Raw genomic sequence first — 15,699 nt, forward strand, 5'->3', positions numbered from 1 at the left:
CTCTTGCGGGGCGGTTTTGGCCCACGGGCCTCATGTTTGACACCCCTGCTCTGGTATGTTGTTTCGCAGGCCTCCTCAAACACACACGTCTAATGCCATCAAACAGGAGTCAGTAGTTGCATCAATTAATGTCATTCTTGGCTTCCTCTTGGTGAGAATACGACGGGCAAATTAGTTTTCCTGTATATGTTCATAGAGTGCAGCTGAGATCAGTCTAATCTGATCACACACGGGCGTGCGCGCACACACACACACTCTGAGGCACACGCACACGCGCAGGCCCGGCACAAAACAAAACAGATGTAGGACTAATGACCCACCCGCAGAGTAAATGACAGTTGAAATAGGTTTAGAGCAATCTGGAATCAGATAAATGGACCTAATCTCGTTCTGGTCGGGACCCTGGCCGGGAAATGGCTCCTGACACCTGAGACCCTGCAACACGTCAAGCCTCCATCCAGGCTGCCCGCGCGAGCCCATACATCTCCATTTTACATGACAAGACACAAATCTGGATCCTCATGCAGAGGGAAGCCGGCTGTGGTTTAAAGCAGGAGGGAAAGCAGAGGCGGCGGCGGCGGCAGCGGCGGTCAACAGAGATGTAATGTGTGTGTTTTACTAGATAAAGGGGACAAGAGGGATGGAGCTGGTTTAGGGCTCATTAGACTGGGCTGAAGGCTGACTAAAACCCACTCCTGTTTGCTCCCCACATTAGGTTTTCCATTTAAGTCAGCCTGGCTTCTCCAAATGGAAGCCAATGAGAGTCAAAAGTAATCAATAGGTGAAGATTTTCAATTTGATAATTCGGAAAACGGCGTCGTCTTTCAACATTTCTGCCGATGCTGTGGAAACGTTGGCAAAATTTTCTGAAATGTAAACACAAAAAATTTCGTGTGAAATGTTGAAATTTGAAGCAAATAGCTGATAAAACCCAACTTTATCAAAAAATCATTGGTTCCACGTTCAAAATTTCACAAATAATCAGAGGCTTTTCAACATTTTCTCACCGTTCACAGATGATCCCAAATGATCAATATTCGTTTTACACAGAAAATTCGTCTTCAGTCTGCCAGACATGTGTGTGAAGTCTAATTGAGAACTTTGGAGGACACAGCAGCTGCGATGGCAGCTCTGAGATGTGTGGCCTGTGATGTCTGATGACAGAGAAACGCCATGTCAGTCTGTAATATTCAACCCATCGCCTTCAATCACAGCCCCAGACGCACCTTAAGAGATGAGAGCCAGATAGCACAGATCAAAGTTGGGAATTGCTGGCAGATGGCATGCTGGTGAGGCAGGAAAAGTAGGGGAAAGAAGCAGGTCCAGCTGCAGAGCGGGAGCAGCTCGCAGACTGTCAGCATGCATAACTCCGGATCGGCGTGCAGGTCAGATGTCAAAGACGGATCACATCTAATTGGGATCTGCTGCCTTGATACTTTTAATCCAAGAGATGGATGATAAACTACAGAGAGATACCGAGTGAACAAAGCCTGCGAGGTTTGGAATAGGTAATTAGTTTCCATCGGGGTCGACACTAATTTAAAAAAAAATGCGGTGAAAGGAAGTCACAGTGTCAGAATCATCATGGGACTTATGTGTTTGACTCCAGACCTGGATCAAAACATTCAGATGATCCACCTTAACACTGCCTTCCTAACCCAGTAAAACCTTCCTCCTCTGTTCCTATATCTATCTTTTCATTTCCAGATCGCCTCGACTCGTGCGTGTTTGGCATCTCTTAGATCTTCAAAGGGGCCCGGTTGGACGGCGCCCTGTTTGAGACATTTGTCGATAATCTGTCTTTTGACGTCACACTTACATGTATAGAAGCTTGGTGATGGTGCGAAAGAGCAGATGTCCAACGGAAACGCTTCACCACTTTCTGGTTGCTTCGCTGTTAAAAACAAGAGAAAAACATGCAGGATTACTCATGAATACCAACGCATGTCGATGAGAGTCGATACGTATATGGGCGAAAAACAATTGCGTTACCATTCTGTTGTAAACACCAGGCTCGCAAGTAGAAAAACTCAATCTATTTATTGGCCATTTTCACAAAATTATGAAGTCAGGCTGACCTGATTTCATTTCTGTCTGGCTTGAGCCAGAAAGTGTCTCATTTGAAGCCCATTTCGAGTCGGGGCTCTGGGGCTTTTCTGTGCGTGCGTGGGTTTCACTCATGTGCTCAGGTTTCTTCTCACAGTCTGAAAACTTGTTTGAGTTGAATTTGTCCCTCAGATTGCCCCTGGGTGTGAATGTGAGTGTGATTTTCTCTCCTGTGTGGACTTCGCCTGTTCTTTCTGTCCTGTCGTTGTGTTTGTCCAGTGACAGGCGACAGGTCCAGGCTCTAACCTGAGTTCACACACGGGAGCAGCTCCGGCCCCTCGAGACCTTCCAGTGTTTCTTTTTTTTAAATTTTTATTTGTATTTTTACTCTCTGTGGACGTAGACCATCTTTTGGACTTGTTGCCGTCCGGATTCCTCGTGTTCCTTCATTCTTCACGTGGCTAATGACGCTTGAACATATTTATGCCCATCTTGAAAGACGGGGATCTTACAACCTCTTGTCTGGTCACATGTCACTTCTGGGTCAGAACTGTGTTCTGTTTGTGCTGACTGCTGTAAAAGAACAGCTGGAGCCATCCTGAAGTCATCTGACTGAACATTAAACTCTGATCCTCAGAGATCTTCAGATGCAGGCCTTCGGGTTATTCGAGCATCTACTTTTGAAGAACAGAAGTGACCCTCCTGCTTCAAACACAGCAGGCAGACTTTCAATAACCCACCGTGGAGCACAAAGGATCAAACGCACAACTGTGCTCCCATCTCAGTCCTTTCTTGGAATATCTTTTTGTAGAGGTTGATGTTTTTGCAATATGGACAATTGGTGGTAGTAGTTATTTTATTTCTCATATTTACTACATCCGATCCATTGTTTACCTTCTCCTGATAAAATACTTATTATTACTGGAGTAGCAGACACGATCGTTAAAAAAGTACCGCGGCTGTGATATCCAACAATAACAGCAGCATGGTGCTTTCTTTTTATGTTATTTTCAATTTCCACATCAGAGAAAATAACCATGAAACTGATAAACTATCATTTAATTAAAGCCTACATAATGGGAATGCTCTCCAGTTATGGCTATTTATCATCAAACATGCCAGTGTCAGTAAATATTTAGGTGCCGGCTGAATACAAATGAGAGGAGAAGCTGTTACTTTGCAGCAGGTCATGAAATATACAGTTGTGTAACAGCTTGATTTTGATCGCTTCTTCGTTAGCTTGAGTGACAGCTGTTGAAGGAATCCTCAAACGCACATCTGCAGTGCGATGTGCCCAGATAGCCCTGCAATATTTACCAAGGTTGGGAAAATACAAGGCTCGCAGATTAATGAAGCCATAAATCGGGGGTAAAAAGCACAGTGCTTATCAGATGTGGGTGCATCGAGGTTTACTGCTGCAGCAGGACACTTCACCTAAAATGCACCGTGGTTGACGACCGTTGAGATACTCTTTTTTTTATTATTATTATTTAATCCAGTAATAGGAGCTGTCCTGCTCTTCAGATTCCTTCTCTTTTTTTTTCAACCTGTCTTGAACAGTATAAGGACGGCCTGATACTGCAGGATGTATTTAGACAGCTGGTGTGTGTGTTCGGAGATACAGATCAAATTTGTCTCACTCAACAAGGGGATGTAGTTTGATATACTTTCATTAGCTTTGTTGGCTTTGTGATTCGTTATGCTGGAGAGCAATTTCAACTGGTAATAGAGAGTCTGATACATGGGGATATTATGATTTATTATTTTAATTAAGATGTTAAATGTGACAGATTAGTCATAGCAATTACATGCTGATTTGAACATATGTAAAGATGGTGGATTAGCCTACAGATGTGTGTAGCCGCCATGCAGAGTCCGCGCCTTCATCTGAAAAGCAAACTCCACATCTCCCTCCTCTTGCAGGAGTCGAGCCTAATCCCAGCACAATCATAAAGCAGACAGAGTGGTGTTTGTTGGTCAACTCTCAGTGGCTCATTAGCTTACGTTTATGAAAAGTGAAGGGAAATGGCATCCTCTCCCATTTTCTTTCAGCCGCTGCTTTGCACTGTTTTTTATCGTCTTGAGTGCCTAATGTACAGCAAAGTATCACGTTCCGTGGCAAACGACCAGACATCTTCCAGTTACTCATTAGAGCTACACAATACCGGGACGATGACTCAGTGCTGGCATCACCCCTGCAAAACTAATTGCAAGAGAGCATTCAGTCGTCTGGAGAAAATGGACAACAGCGTGAGTGAGCCTCCCCTCGCAAAGCAAAAGTGTGACGATCATAAAAATTCTGTGAGAGTTCCTCCAATTTCACGGCCATGACTCTTGAATAAAGTCTAAGGTGACAGTGTATACACACCGACATCAATGTCACTTTTTTCCCCCCCTTTCATTATAATTAATCGCACATCTCTAGGGCGCGCGGGGAGCACCGGAGAGCCCAGCTGAAGCCGGGATGGCTGTAATCTGACATTGATGTACAGCAAAAATGGAAGTCCTCGTTCACCTTCCCTTTGTTCCAGGCAGAGGGAAGTGGTGTGTGAAAGGGTGTAATTAATGAACCTACAAATAGCTCCGGTTTCATTTAATGACAATCTATGTGTTAAGAGGCAGCACCCTTTGTTACTGGGGGTGTGGGAGTGCAGCAACACCGGCTCCCAATAGAGCCCTGACAGGTAATGCTGCATTTTGAAATGGTAATGAAGCAGAATGCTTGAGTGGATTACACCGAGGGGAGTAGCATGTTGAGCGTCCTTCAGGGTGCGAAAAAATGTAACGCTCTTGATCGTCAACACGGCCACTGGCAACCGAGCGTCGGCGGGTGCGAAGGTCGAGCGCCGTGTCTGCGTGACTTACCCCAGGGCTCAGCCGGTGCAGCCAGTTTCTAATTGCTGCTTTAAACGGGGCAAATGAAGCTGGCATGACAAATTGCGTCAAAACAAGTCTGTAGGCTGGCGCTCGGTTCATTTGCGAGACACAGAGATGTATTCGGTGCCAGGAAGAGCTCACACGTAATGAACATCATTCCCCAGGTAGCAGCTAGCAGATGATGTATTTTACTGCAGACAGTGCTCGGCGCAAAGCGAGACAGACAGACCGCTCCTCGTCTCATTTAAGCCCAACCTGGACCTCGCCGCGTGTGTTTCCCACACCAAGAGCTGAAAATGTCACTGGCGCTTGATTTAATTACTGATGTTGTCATTTCTGATGCTGCGTCAGATTGCTAGCTTAAGTTAGATGTTTTCTTCTTCAGAGGGATTTTGCACATCCAGTGCTTAATTAATTTTTTCCAGTTGACACAGTTTCTGAGTCTGTATCTCCGTCTCTTATCTGTCAGTCCAGAAAAAGTTCCTGGCACCATCGCTGCCCCATCTATTTTCACAATATGCTTATCTCAGCCCCTGAAAGATTCTCATTGTTCTTCCTCTAATCCTCCAAATCTGCAGCATGACTCAGAAGTTAACCACACTCTCCTGTGCCAATATAATTCTGCTCCGTATTATCCCCCCCCCAACAGGAGCCACACATCATTTTCCCCTCTGAAACAATGCCGCCAAATTGACTCCTTGTCTGCCAAACAGCTGATAAAAACGCCCAGCTGTAAGTTTTAATAATGCTCGCTGGCAAACACGAGTCGAGGGAGCGGTGAGAGATATAATAACGCACTTTGTTGTAATGAGGCTCATTGTCTTACACAGCAGTGGACGACCTGAGACAAGAATGGTCAGCTGTGCACGGGGAGGACTCTCACACCATCTACCCCTGCTGTGTCACCGACACAATCACGGAAAAGTGAACCTTCTTCAAGTACATCCTTCAGATAAAAGGGACACTGTGCTGAGAATGGACTAAAATGCATGTAACTGACAGTTTGCAGGCATGTTATTCTTGATCCTCGATCCACACCGGGCTATTCAGAACCTTCTAAGGCAATTGAGACGAATGCGTTGGAATGTGATGCATGCTTTGGGAGGGGCTGGGTGGTGGGAGATGCCTGTTAACCTTCACAGTCGCTGGAATTCAGTCATTACGGAGAGAGATTCTGGCAAGATTGATACAGAACCGTCGCAAGCTGTGACATTCCTCCACGAGTGTGAGTGCTTTTCAGCGTGGCCCCAAATCTCCAAGGTCTATTTTGGACATCGCATGGGTCCCGAAGGCCCCCTTACCCCCGTGTCTTACTCCATCTCCATCTGACCAACTGCACACTGTCACATAATACGCTGTCTGCCTTTAATTACTGTCTGGAAGTATCGGGGTCAGGGGTCACGCATTCCACCGGGAGCCCCTCGGCACGTTCGCGTGCGTGCGTGAGCTCGGAGACCGACCCGATGTGCAGCGTGTCCCTTTGTATGGTGGCTCCGGTACTGAGGGAAGCGCTGAATTCCACGGCACTCTTTCCCCTCCGCTCATCACGCATTGCGCACCCTTGACCCCCGACTCCACCGGCCCCTGCGACCTGTTTTAGGAGTGCAAATGGTTCGCTAGGAGCCACCGGGAAGCACGCAGAAATGTGCCTGAGCTGTGATTACAAGTGTCTAATTTAAGTGTGAGACAAAACTCTGAAAGGATATTGGACACAATTTAATCCGCGCTGATATGCAGCCCAAACCCAAAAAAGATCCGCTGCCCTTGAGGTTAAAAGCTCGGCTATCCCAGGGGATCAACTTCAACTTTCCCTGACAAGAGACACGATCAGGCAGCTGGACTGAAGTAGTCATGGAAAAAGAAGGTGATATGAGCTCTTATCTAAAAGTAATATATAAGATAACATTTTCATAAAAATTCAATCGGTTCACAATGATAACGGTGCTCGGATCCACTGAAGGCACAACTTTCTGAAAACACCTAAATGTGAAGATGGTCAAACACCATAAGCCACCTCCCATACTTCATGCACTATATATGTGCAACTAAAGAGTCTGGTCAAATAGATGAATAACCGCCAAACAATCCACCCCTTAATTCGACTATAAACAACATTGCATAAATCAGCTGCTGGCCTTTCAAGCTCCGCTGCCATCAGCCACCAGCACAGCCACGCCATAAATTAAAACAAACAAACTTAGGTGTCGGCCTACTGTAATTGGCTTTTGTGTCTGTCATATTTCCCTATCTGGCGAGTTGTTATGTGTAATCATAAAATCCAATGACTAAACATAATAGTGTTTTCATGACGGGAAGACGGGCGGGCAGCGAGGCGGCTTCCACGCGCGCCTTAGCCGAGATTTAGCAGCTCTGCCTTCGGCGCTGTGACCAGCATCATTTTTTATTGAGTTTTTATTAAATGCTCCGAGTCGCCAGTGCAATTCCACACCGGCAGGAATCGCATATTGTTGAATGCTGATGCACTGCTACCCAGAAAGCATAATCCAGCGAGCGGGCAGAAATAGGCTGTTTATCATGGGATCTGTTGACTAAACTGTCTCAGGCCATTAAGCAGATCCCCGAGATACTGATTACTAAAGGGGACAAAAACATAAAACGCAAACGCTTACGGTGACTGTGGTGCAAAGCCTTGGTGCACACTCACCCTCAATCAGAGAAAACAATGTAACACTTGACGAGAGAGCAAAGGAAGACTTCACACTCACAAGCGAGGCGTGGGACGTTTTTATTACCGGGAGGCGCACAATAGCACATCAATCCCACTCGCCGGCTATTCAATACAATATGCATATATAAAGCTGATGAATAATAAATGATGCACTTAAAGTGAAAGCATGAAGACATCTATTGATTACGCATCTTACATCTGTTATATGACCCATACATTATCACATGATCTGCACGGATTACCTTACCCTCCTTTGGCAACAGAAGCGATCAGAAGGGTCCAGGCTCCATGAAAAAAGAAGAAAAGACAGATTGTTGATCCATCGATGAGGTGATCCGTACAGTTTGTGAAATCATTCTGACCTTGACCATGCAATGTGAAGATGCTAGTGTATGTTCTGAAGCAGGGGATTCAAGCACATTTTAGTTCAGGAGCTACATAGAGAGAAACATTAATCTTCAGCAGGCTGGACCAGTGAAATAGCGCCATAATCACCTTTAAATGTAAACTCTATTCTTGTAGAAATGTGATCAATATTTTCACTATTTGCTTGCCTGTTTGGTGGAAGGATTGGAGTGGTGGCTTGGTTTTGGCCCACTCACCTTATGTTTGACATCCCATCTTTAATACAAAGCAGCAAAATGCAGGTGTGGTCCAGATCTAGTAAATGTATTGTAAGAACTAAAAAGACAATCTCTACAATTAACAATACGGTCATTTTAAGATATTTTTTTTTTTATTACCCAACCAGTTTAAATAATTAAAGAACATCTGTTACCTCTACGGTTAAGGTTTGGCAAATGTTAAAGCAACTAAAAGAACTCAAGGTCGTAACTATCACTGTTAAGACAAATGATTATCGTTAGTGGGATTCAGAGTGATTGGCAGAGAGGCTGTCTTGGATGTATAGTAAAACAAACAGGCTGCGTGCGCTTGGTGAGTGCACTAACATGTAATGCATCACATACTGGTGCACTTAATGTAGCATTACATGAATCACTTCGGTTTTTTAATACCGGCTTTGGAGCACTTACTGAAAAAGGTGTGGCTAATATTGAACCGATACTGTCATGTGACTGCTTTCACAGTGGTCATGGGACTAAGTTAATGATTTCACCTCGTGAAGAAAAATAGAAAGGATGCCGTTCGCCTTCCATCACGCTTCTATGAGATGACAGTATTCAGACTATCCGTGGTGGAGAGACGAGACGTTTCAAGTAAAAACGCATCGGTCGTGGTTCGCAAGAGCAGGAGCTGCATTTCTGTCATTTACAAGGAAAGGGTCTCAAGCATTTTCAAAAAGTTGCATTTTCAGTGACCTGAAAATCTGACCAAAGTTTTCCCTTTTCACTTGAAAATGCTGTTGTGGGGCCTTAAAAACTAAAGTTGCATCTGAATAAATTCCATTAATTTGACCACTTTTAGCATTTAGCATCACCAATAAATACATTATAATACATAGTGAAAATACAGCGTACAGGCTCCTCAAAGGCAATAATTCCTCTGCTGGTATAACTCTCCTGTCAACTTCAGTCTTCGTTAGCTTCCTTCACAAAAACATTTTGCTAAAACTCCGTGACAAGTTGTCAGAATCCAGATTACACCAACTAGAGTGTGATCTTAAAAAGCCAGAGGCACAACAATAAAACGTGTGTGTGACTGTGTGTGTGTGTGTGTGTGTGTGTGTGTGTGTGTGTGTGTGTGTGTGTGTGTGTGTGTGTGTGTGTGTGTGTGTGTGTGTGTGTGTGTGTGTGTGTGTTACACTGTGCTGGTTCACCAGTTTGCACAGACCCACATCTGTTGCCTCTCTTACTACCCTTGAAGGTGGCACACAGGCGCAATAGAGGCGGAACAGATCGATCCACTGTTGCACCGCTGCACCATTCAAACAGACTGCAGGGTGCAATAAATGGCTAACGGCTCCATGAAGAAAACTAGCTATGTGTGGGGGAAAAAAAAAAAAAAAAAAAAATTAACTAAAATCGTCTGATTTCATGCCATCATGCAAAAGCAGGCGACCTTCAGCGTGGACACTGTGATCCGCTAATGTGTCAAACAACAAAAAAAACTATCGTGTTGAGGATGTTAAAAGATGGAATTATTTAGCATCTCTAGACATAATACCTAATAAACTGTATTCTCTCACTTTCAGATTCATTTCCAGTCTCTCAAAAAAACGAAAAAGTGCCTTCAGACCGGAATTTAGACTTACGGACTGCAGAAAATCACCTTGTTTAAAATAACTACAACCTAGAAACTGGAAAAATTACAGAAAACTGAGTGAAAGGGTCTCAAATGAATCTAAATGGTGCGAAAATCTTTTTTCCCCCCCATATTTCATTCACTCTGACATTTCTCATTAAAAAGTCAGAAAATCACCTCATCATCCTTGACTTTTTATTTAAATATGAAATAGAACGATGGTCCTGGTATCCATCAAAAACAGAGCCAATCAGAAGGGGAGTGTGTGCGTGTGTGTGTGTGTGTATTGGGGGATTCACAAATGAAAGATGAGGCCAAAAAGCAAACGCACCGCAGAAACAAACCCAAAAAACCTCAACCTGCAACTACTGATATTTACAATCAGCTTTACAGACAAAACCAGCCTAAAGTCGCTCATAATAAGCCGACTTGGCAACACGGCCAACAGGTCCAGTGAAGTTAAACCAATTTATATTCAGGGCTGCAAATACACCACTACATTCATCATGGAGACAAATACAAGCCCTAACAGACGTATTCTGCAGGTCAGGGAGAGAGAGAGTGAGAGAGAGAGAGAGAGAGACAGCGGGTTTAGCAGGAACTTCCCTGGTTTATATAGACAGTACAGAAAAGTGCATTTTTAAAATGTTAGGAATAACAACTCCCTGAATGATTAACATAGCGAGTCTATTAGCAGTAATACAGAGAAGGAAATGAATGAGCTAATGTTTAACATCGTGCTGTGAGCAGGATTCTTTGATCGTGTTTGTAACCAGGAAAACAGCAGACAGAACATGCAGCGGGAACAACTGGCACTCCGTCTGACAGTTTGGGCTCATTTTGATTTCATTTCTGACAAGTGTGTTTCCCCCCCGATTTTCCTTCCAACTGGTGATTATGAAACGCGATCAACATCTCGACGGCGGTGACACTGCAGGAAGCGCACGCTGTTCTCGCTCAAGGAAAGAGGTGAGATTGGAAAGAAAAACCAGCCCTTTCCCCGTGAAGTCCCATCGAGAGGATCCAGCATACTGTAAAGCTGCCACTTTTTTCTTATCGAACCACGGCTTAGGCGCCTCCTCTCCCACTGAGTTACCTTATCCTCCTCGAGCATCTGTTTTTGAAGCCAGGCAGCTTAAGCTCAGATTAATGGAGAGTCCTAGAGTTTCTAGCCATCAGGGCACAGAAACAGAAGTCCTGGCTGAAAATTTGGGGCTCCTGGACCTGCAGGCATTCAGCCCCCATTATCAGCAACACATCTTCTGAACTGCTGAGGCAGCAGGTTTCCCAGCACCGACGCTTTGACTTATCTCGCTGTCGTACTTTTTACCTTTTGGGCAGCGTCTGGTCGGAGGGAGTGCACGAGGACAGCCGCCATTTGCTGCCCTCCTTTGTTTTACCGGCGTGTGAAACATTGTTGTAAATGTGCAGTAATAAGATTGTTGTCCTGTACTTTCATTACCGCTTTCAATACGGTGAAGAAACGCTGAAGCAGCTCCTGTTGTAGATGGTGCTGTAGCGTGGGGCCTACTGGCATTTATTACCCAATCAATACTCACCTTAATCTAATTTAGTGGGAAGTGGTGAACTCTTTCACGTCCTCCCTGCCCCCTCTCATTGAGCGGCTGTGTGGTAAAAGGCCTCTCATTCTGTCTTTCTGCAGCCGGGCTTTTCATCCTGCAGACAGATACAATGTTCCTGAAGCCTCGCAGTGACTGTTCTCACGCTTCCTGAAGCCTCGCAGCCTCGCTGCTCGGGAAAAAAAAAAAAAAAAAGGGAAGAAGAGGGTTTTCTTCTGGAGCCCTTTCTCTTTCTTTCCCCGTGGAAAAGAGGGGCTGAGTGAGGAGGGGAGGTGTGGGTGTTTCAAATCCAGTCGACACCCCTCGCTGAAGTGTAGCTGCGACCCTGCGAGCTGCACCCGCTAACCCAATCCACTGCAGAATGTGCAGAGTGAACAGTCTTTTTTTTTATTTGAGTGAGCAGAGTATGAAGCGGGAGCTCTGACACCGGGAACGTGCCTGGACTACCATCCACGATGTTTAATCACAGATTAAATACACACTGCATTACATTTCCACAGTCTGGCACAATGACAGCTCCCTCATCATTCTGCACTTTTTCCAGAAACTACTGACTGCAGAGAAAGCCCCCCTAAGGTCTGCTCTAACTATGTTTTTATCCGCTGATATTTTCCTCTTTTTTTTTTTACTTGCTGATTTATTTACTTCATTTTGTTATCTAATTCAAAATGTCTTTTTATTCCGGGCCGTCACTGGACCACACACTGTGCAACTACCGATTCAAATGGGTAATTTCTATGTCAATCTTCTATTAGTGTTTAAACCATTAGGCGTAATGCGTTGGAAACGTCTAAACATCAAACACCAATCTCCAGACTCCTCTAATCTTGTTGACTGGTGGACTTGTTGACGACTGACTGGAGAAGAAGCTGCACGGTTATTAGCCTGTAACTTCAGCCTCTAACTGCCTCCAGCTTGGAGGGATGGGTGGACTCGCCGCCTTCACTGTGTGTTTGCGTGGGGACATTTTCCCTCTGTGTGTACGTCAGTAAACCGAAACACAGCATGGAGCCAAGCCCCAAAGTAAAGGAAGCCGATCTATCTGCCGACAATGCCTAATTTCCAGTTACAGTCTCTCACAGTCTCTTCATATGTGGCAATTTGCATTCAAGACGGAAGCATGCGAAAGTCTCCCTTGGTCTGATTTTCGCTGATTTCGTCCCTCACTGCAGCATTTAGCGGATGCTGATTGCAGAGCAGATTACCGCGACACGCCGTCACTGCAGAAAAACTCGCTACCATTCAGAATAATTTCTCAAAAATCTAATTGAAGGACATTATACTGCATATCCCATTTGTGTTTTTTCCGCAATCAAGGCCTGGTCTCTGGTAACAGATTGCCCTTGTGGTTAGTGTGTCTGCGAAGCGAGATTTATAGCCTAGTAAAGCTGTTGAATGAGCAAATCAATAGATCCGTGTCTGATATAGTGTGTTGCATTCAGAAACACCTCCATGCACCATTGTTCTACGTCCACCGCCAAGACAGACAATTCCTCATAGTCATTTTGAGAGACGCGACATTCAAAGCCCACCTGCAACAATGGGCCTTTGTGGCTTTTTGTGCACGGCTGCCAACACGGCAGGGCGGCAGATTTTGAAGCCGATAAAAATTCTGACTGCTCCATCGACTAATGGAGTTATAATATTACCAAGTGTTGGAGCAGCCAAATTCTTCATTAAAATCGAACGCGTCAAAAGTATAACTACTACAGGGATATCAAACATAAGGCCCGTGGGCCAAAACTGGTTTCCAAGAAGCTCGAATGTGGCCTGTCGAAAAAAATCAAGCAAATAGAAAAAATTTAAGAGAAACCATTCATTTTGGCTGTCGGGGATACAGTTCAGTGTTTGGTGGAAAATGTTGCTAATGGAGAAAATTACAAACCTGTTAATGTTAAACTCCATAAATCTGGAATAAGTAGATACAGTTGTGTTTAATTGCAGGATATGTGAGTAAATGTAAGCCTTAAGGATGCAGGGAAACGAGAGGCAGGAGAAAAGTTTTATACTTCTTTTAATTCGTGTTTAGTTTCAATTTGAGTGGTTTTGGAATTCGTTTTTTTTTTTTTTTTTTTCATTTTTCCTTCTTATCCATGTTCAAAATAACCTTTACATTAAAAATGTCATACTTCATTGCAGTCAAACTAGCTTCAAAATCATGTGAAACATGGCAACTTGCAAAACATGCAATGACCAAAAACAACAGCACCCACTAGTGGCCCAACATGACAACTACATCGTTTTCAGCGTTTGATGTTTCCGTGTAAACACTTATTCAAAATGTTGTCCTGGAAACACAAAACTTTTCTGAAGTAAAAAATACAAAATCAATGTGTTTTAATTTGAAACATTGTGTAAGCAGGGCATCTTGACATAATTGCAATCTATAAATTGCACATCTTTATGTCTCTCAATTAGTTGTCAAAAAAAGCCAGTTGAAAGTTTTGCTTTGAGTAACTGACAGAGAAGCATAGAAACTGTTGCACAGTGATGTGAAATGAATGCACCTGGCGTGTAAAAGAATCCAGATCAAAAATGCTCACGAGATGAAACGAGAGCACATCCATCTGTGGCGTATACTGTACACTGTACAGCGCCATGGAGCAGCTGCACCGCCTCCCTCCGCCAGACTCCCTCCACACCTCATCTCTATTAATATGCAAACATCTGCCTCCTTCTCTTTACGAGGCGAGAATTTTAAGCTTTCTCCACAGCATCTGCAAGTCAACAGTGCTCAGCCGGGGTTTGGCCCGCTAAACATTTACCAGCTGTTGACCCTACGGATGAGGGCCGTGAGCAACAGAGCGCCGTAAGAGATGACAACAGTTACCGCACTGGTCCTCTGTGTCCGTTTCCACAGCAGCCTCTTTATCTGTTTCAGTGTCTTAAGTAGACAGGCTGCTCAATGAGGGGAGTTTCTCCAGCCCACAGATGCTGTCGAAGCCACTTTAAGGGACCTATTAAAAGCACTGCCGCAGAAACACTTCTGAAAAGTTCGCTTGTGTTTTGATGCACCGCCTGTAACTATGAGCTGGAATTGTTTCGTAAAGGCGACATATTGCTCTTGGACATAATCACATTGTAGACTTTTCTTTCCAAGTTAATGAGCAAGAGCATTATTGATAAAAAACTAAGAGAGCGAGGACGAATAGAATAGGGCTTTGTGTTATCTTCATTGTGTGAGCAGGCATGTAAAAAGCAATACAAAGGAGCTCCATTCCTCGGCCACGGTGACAAGCCCCTGGTCTTTCTAACCCGGAGAACAGATCAATACTGTTTGAATGCAGCCCTGCGTCGCTCCGCCCGCTCGCCCCCTCCACTCCGTCATTTCTATCTTGGTTTGGAGAGTTTTGTTTGCACTCAGACCAGCTCCACTTCTATTACATCTCTCTTGGATCTCAATGTGCCCCACCCATCACCCACAAATTAGGCCCCGCATTCGAGTGCCGAGCGCGCACTTTATAAGGCGGGGAGCACTCTGGGCTTTCAGCGTGGATCATCACAATGTGATGAGCATGCAAAGCAGATTAGTGGGACTGTTAAGCGTCTCATTGGAGAGAAACGCTGCTATTTGTTGATGAGTATTTCCTGTTTGTTGTTCTTGCTGATTACACACCTAAATTCATTCACTCCCCAGTTTTGGTGGTGCTCTTCCCCGCAGCTCAGTCTGGGAATCTGTATGCTAATTTTGCATTTGGAATGAGCTAATTTGGCCTAATGCACTGGAAAAATTCAAGTTAACCATTTCCACGACGGACATACTCTCCAACTCGATGAGGAATCTATGCAGGGATAATTAAAAAAAAAAAAAAAAAAAAAAAAACACGAAGATGGAAAATTAAATTTTAATGTATGCAAATCATTTCTGCCTGAGCGAGGAACTGAAAGTCGCAAGCACAATCCATTGTGAAGCCAACTTTAAACATATAGTGCAAGACGTCTACGAGGTCAGACAGAAGCCGTGTGGTGGCTTCTTGGCAAAGAAAAAAAAAACCCTGTTCTTGCTAACAAAGTTTGACATTTTCAGAAGATGAGTTGACAATAAAAGCTTCCCAGAAAGGAGAGAGGATGAGAGAGGATCGTGCCCCTCCGGCCAGTAAAGAGCTTCTCATGTAAAACAGCAAATTAACAGAAAATAGGAGCTGAGAGGCGGAAAAGGGGGGGGGGATTTCCTCCCGAAAAAAAAATGTTGTTTACTTATCAAACAGAAAAAAATCACATAAAGACCAGCATCTAATAATAACCTGGCTGCTGAATGCAGGCGCGGCCCACACCCATTGAGAAGTTACTGTTTCTAAGAAAAGA

This window comes from Salarias fasciatus, chromosome 18 (assembly GCF_902148845.1).
Source record: "Salarias fasciatus chromosome 18, fSalaFa1.1, whole genome shotgun sequence".
Classification (NCBI taxonomy): Eukaryota; Metazoa; Chordata; class Actinopteri; order Blenniiformes; family Blenniidae; genus Salarias; species Salarias fasciatus.